We start from the raw sequence: 6033 nt of genomic DNA, 5'->3' as shown, positions 1-6033 counted from the left end.
GTATTTTTGCCGATTAAGCCCTTTTACTCGTTTTCACTCAAAACCGAGTAGCACAAGTTGTCTAACATAATTTAAAACCTCATATACTATCATAAAACATCAAAATACACAAATTTCACCTATGGTTATTTTTCCAAATATAAACCCTAGGTTGAATTATTGCTAACATAAGCTTAATCGAGCTACCGGGATTCTAAAAACGTAAAGAACATTAAAAACGGGGCTTGGAATCACTTACTATGGAGCTTGGAATCTTGAAACAAACCCTAGCTATGGAGAACCCTTGAAATTTCGGCCTAATGAAGAAGATGGACAAAAATTGGCTTTTAATTTTGTTTTTAATTCATTTTAATAACTAAATGACCAAAATACCCTTACTACTAAACTTTCCAAAAATTCCTTCCATGTCCTAATTTTGTCCATGAACTTAAAATTGGTCAAATTGCTATTTGAGACCTCCTCAATAATATTCCAAAACAATTTCATACTAAAAACTTCTAGAATGCTAGTTTTGCAACTTATTCGATTTAGTCCCTACTTTCAATTTAAGCACTTTAGGCATAGAATTTCATCACGAAATTTTCACACAATCATGCAATCATATCATAATCATCAAAATAATTATAAAATTATTATTTCTATCTCGAATTTGTGGTCACGAAACCACTATTCCGATTAAGCCCTAATTTAGGATATTACAATGAGCTTGTCATTGACTATCACCCGGGAAAGGCTAATGTGGTTGCGGATGCTTTAAGTCGTAAATCACTATTTGCTTTACGAGCGATGAATGTACACTTGTCCGTTCTATCCGATAATGTGTTAGTAGCAGAATTAAAGGCCAAACCATTGTTGATTCATCAAATTCGTGAAGCTCAGAAAGTCGATGATGAATTGGTTGCAAAACGGGCTGAATGTGTTTCGAATATGGAATCAGAGTTTCAAATTGATGATGACGATTGTTTGAGGTTTAGAAGTTGTTTGTGTGTTCCAAGAAATTCAGAACTTATCTCGACAATTCTGAACGAAGCTCATTGTAGCCGAATGTCAATTCACCCGGGGAGTACGAAAATGTACAATGATCTGAGACGTCAGTTTTGGTGGCATGGTAAGAAATGAGACATATCCGATTTTGTTTCGAAGTGTTTAATATGTCAACAAGTGAAAGTGGAACATCAAGTGCCTACGGGTTTACTTCAGCCAATCATGATACCTGAATGGAAGTGGGATCGAGTCACGATGGATTTTGTATCTGGATTGCCATTGTCATCAAGCAAAAAAGATGCGATCTGGGTTGTTGTTGATAGACTGACAAAGTCGGCTCATTTTATCCCTATACGTATGGATTACTCCCTTGACAAGCTAGCTGAAATGTATGTGTCTCAGATTGTAAGGTTACATGGAGTACCCATTTCTATTGTGTCAAATAGAGATCCGAGATTTACATCACGATTTTGGAAGAAATTTCAAGAAGCTTTGGGTACCAAATTGCATTTCAACACCGCTTTTCATCCCTAGACCGATGGTCAATCTGAGCGGATAATTTAGATACTCGAGGACATGTTGAGATGTTGCATTCTTGAGTTTAGTGGTTCGTGGGAACAGTATTTACCCTTGATTAAATTCGCTTACAACAATAGTTTTCAATCAAGCATTAAGATGGCACCTTACGAGGCTTTGTACGGTCATAAATGCCGTACACCGTTATTTTGGACCGAACTCAATGAAAATAAAATTTTCGAGTTGATTTGATTAAAGATGCTGAACAGAAAGTAAAATAATCCGTGAAAGTCCAAAGCGACTTCAGATCGTCGAAGTCGTCGCGCGATTTGAAACGAAAAGACATTGAGTATCGGTAGGAGACAAAGTGTTTCTTAAAGTTTCACCTTGGAAAAAGATACTCAGATTTGGCCGTAAGGGCAAATTGAGTCCGAGGTTCATTGGGTCGTATGAAATATCCGAACGAATTGGTCTAGTTGCATATAGATTGATTTTACCCCCTGAACTCGAAAAGATTCACAACGTTTTTCATGTTTCGATGCTTCGACGTTATAGATCTGATCCTTCGCACATAATTAATCCATCGGAGGTGGAAATTCAATCCGATGTAAGTTATGAAAAAAAACCAATTCGTATCCTAGCTCGTGAGGTGAAAGAATTACGAAACAAAAAGGTTCCTTTAGTAAAGGTGTTATGATTCAAACACGGGATTGAAGAAGCTACTTGGGAAACTGAGAAATCTATGAAAGAACGATACCCAAATTTATTCACTAGTAAGATTTTCGGGGATGAAAATTTTTAAGTGGGGGAGAGTTGTGATAGCCCTAATTTTTACCCCAGTCGAAAAGTGGTTTCGGGACCACAAAACCGAGTCATAAAAATAATTAACTATTATTTTCTATATTTATTGTGCATGAACATGCATATGTGAAAATTTCATGCTTTAATTTTTGTCAATTGCATACGAAATTATCAAATAGGACTTAGGTGAGAAAAATGAAAAAGGTAATAGGTAAATTAAAGATGGTATATAATGAAAGTATTAAAAGGAAGGGTTTTGCATGTCAAATTACCCATTTTATTGTTAGTGGCCGGCCATGTTGTTAGTTGGTATATAATATATGAATTTTATTTTAGCATTAGTTGTAATTAAATGACTTTAAAATATAGTAAAATAATAATTAAAGGAAGGAAATGGGTGAAAGAAACAAAGTCTTCATCCATGTTTCTTCCTAGCCGATTCTAAAGAAAGAAAAGAACAACCATTCGGTGATCTTGAACTCAAAATAAGGTGAGTAGTTCATGCTAATTCTTGAAATTTTAGTATATTTTGAGTTAGTTCTTAAGTTCTTTGCTTAACCCATGACAAAATTTTGAGTTGGGTAATGTCTTAAGCTTTCGCCATAGTAGAAATTAAGGGTTAGATTGTTTTTTTTTTGTGGTTATTTGAAGTTGAACTAGTTAATACTTAAGTGTTAGTATTTGTACATGAAATAGATGAATGTGGATTTGTTGAGTTACGTGAACAAATTCAGCTTTGTAATTGATTTTTTTTTTTAGTATAAACCTTGAGTAATGCTAGACATAGATTTTGGTTTTGATAGTGCTTATATGAGTTTAATTAATTCAATTTTGATAATATAATGATAGCTTAAGATAAACAACATTCGGTTATGAATTTTTGTGTTAAATTGAAAATGGATGCTAGTTGAGCTATGAACAATTACTTAATAACTAAGAGAATATAAGCTTAATGCTAAAGTAGCATTCAACCTCGGAGTAAGTTAAATTAGTAGGAAAATAAATTTTGAGATGGAAAATTATGTGTTTGACTAAAGAAAAGAAATCGTTGAAGAGTGTTTGTGAACATGGTAAGTGTATTTGGTTTAGTGAGCAAATGAAATAAAAATTTGGAATTTGATTTTTTTTATGGGTATGTATGACCAAGTATATTCGGCCACATAAATAATATAATTACATGATGTTATATTATGATTATTGAGCTTATGTATGTGGGTGCATGTATATCTAGTAATATAATGACATTTGGCTTAGATAGTGGATTGATAAGTTATTACTTTAATTACAAGAGCATTTGGTGAAAGTAACATTTGTGTATGAACATATATTAGTTATGAAATCGGTAGGTTTAAGACTAATTGTGGTAATGATAATATATTAAAATGAGATGGATATTTGATTACCGAATGTGAATAATAAGTAAACACTATTGATCAAAATATTAAACATCTCTATTTATACTTATTTAGCTCAAGAGCAAGGCGGTCAAAGTTGGATAGGGAAAGGAAAAAGTGATCGAATAGTCATTGAAATCGTTTGACAACATCCGAGGTAAGTCTTTAAGTAATGGAACTTAGCTTATGATTTGATAAAGCAATTATATATATATGCATATATGTGTGAATGTTAATCGGGGTTTAAATCCGAGCTTGGTCTCGAAGGGCTTTTAAGCCAGTGTCATAACCGAACCTAGTTTCGAAGGGCCTTCGGGCCAATGTCATAATCCGAGCTTGGTCTCGAAGGGCTTTTGAGTCGGCGCTAAGAATCGGGCTTGGTTCGAAGGCGTCTGGACGGCATAATATTGAGTTGAAAACTCGTAAATATTCATACAGAAATCATATAATACATGTTGAAACAATTTTAAACAAATGTGCTACTTACAGTAAGATAACTAGGTAAGTAATTTACTCTCGTTGAGAATATGATTATGTTAAATTATGACTTTGAAATTGGTGGGGATGCTTAGGCCATTGTTTAAAATCATTCAAACATTTATGATCTGATTATGATGTATGAGTTCCGAATTAGAGAGTTCAACTTCACAAATGTGAGATGTAGGTGTATATGCGTGAGATTAACACGGAAATGTGAGATGAACGTATTCAACTATAGAATGAATTTAGTTGGATATATATATTGCTTTCACCTTTGTGATATGAATGATAAAAGTAGTACCTTAGTTATTTTCTATTCGGCCAAAGGATGAAACAAACAAACTTAGATATTATTATGCCATTCTTTTAAATGATTTCATTATTTAAAACTTACTAAGCATCGAAATGCTTATTCTTTTGCTTTAATTCTCTATTTTATAGATTTTGTTCGTCAGCTATCGGACTCGGAAGTGTCAAGGTCGAAATCATCCACACTATCTAAGCCACTTTTTGGTACTCTTCAGTTGAACTTGATAATGGCATGTATAGGGCTGACCCTTGTTGTTGATTAAGTATCTTTTGGTAATGTATATTCGTATAGCCATGCGAAAATGGCTTGTATATTTTGAGTATAACATTATGATCATTTTGTATATATGGTCTTATGATATGGTTATTAAGTGGTGTGAAAATGTTTGGTAATCATTAGCCATTGGAATGGCCAATCATGGTCCTATTGGTGCTACGTATATCATGGCTAATCGTGATTATACTTGGAAATAATGTATGTCAAATTACTAGTTGATTCATGGAAAACTATGAAATAGGTAAAATTTACCTTAAAATAGATGCTGACAGCAGCAGTGATGTGAATTTGAAAAATCACTAAAAATAGTATAAATGGAATTAAATAATGAATAAATTATGTAATCTAATCTTGATGAGTCTAATTTCATATGAAAGAAACGAAATGACCATATGAGCAGTATTTTATGAGATGTTTAAGTTTTCGTGAAACAGGGCCAGAGCAATTTCTGGATCCCCTGTTCTGAATTTGGAAATTCACCATAAATTAACCAGAGATAATTAGAAGTCATGCTTTATATTTACAGATTCCTTTTTGAGTCTAGTTTCATTAGAAACAAACATAATAAGTATTGAAGCCCTTTACAGGGAGATATCTAAGTCGTAATGCATGAAGGTCAGAGTAGTCGAATCCTGAAATAGGGGAGACTTTAACTAATAAACTGTACTAATTGGCCTGACCAAAAATTCTAGAAAAAAATTAGTAAATATATGTATGAGTCTAGTTTCAAGAAAAATTTACGGAATTGGATTTCGAGTTTTGGAACTCGAGATATGATTTTTAGAGTGACTGTGATGCAGTTAGCCAACTCGTCTGGAAATTTTAAAAATGAATTGTATGAGCTGTTTAAGTAAGGAATTAAGTCCGTTAGCACCTCGGGTTCGACTCCGGCAACGGTCTCAGGTACGGGGTGTTACAGGGGCATTAGGTTAGCAATTTTAGCATTAGGGTCTTAGCTGTGCCGTTTTCTCTTTTGTTTTAGTTTTTCTCTTCTTTCTTCTTCCCTAGCCGAATCTACCATCTTTCCTCTCATCTTTTCTCCCTTTTCTTTTCCAAAAACCAGCCCATTACTTTCCTCTACTCATTTATTATTTCTTTCCTTAATCTCTACTTCTGTCGAAATACTGCAAAAGCCGAAATCAGTGAAGATAGGGGGTGCCGATTCTTTGTGACCAGCAACCTTTTCCTTCCTTTTCAATTGTTGGCGTTCAATTCCTTTACCTTTTAGGCATCCGAATTCAAGAGGAGTAAGACGGTGGTAAGTACTCGAAC

This window comes from Gossypium arboreum, chromosome 9 (genome assembly GCF_025698485.1).
Source record: "Gossypium arboreum isolate Shixiya-1 chromosome 9, ASM2569848v2, whole genome shotgun sequence".
In the NCBI taxonomy this organism is placed as follows: Eukaryota; Viridiplantae; Streptophyta; class Magnoliopsida; order Malvales; family Malvaceae; genus Gossypium; species Gossypium arboreum.
The sequence above is the reverse complement of the archived record's forward strand: the minus strand, read 5'-3'. Positions refer to the sequence as shown.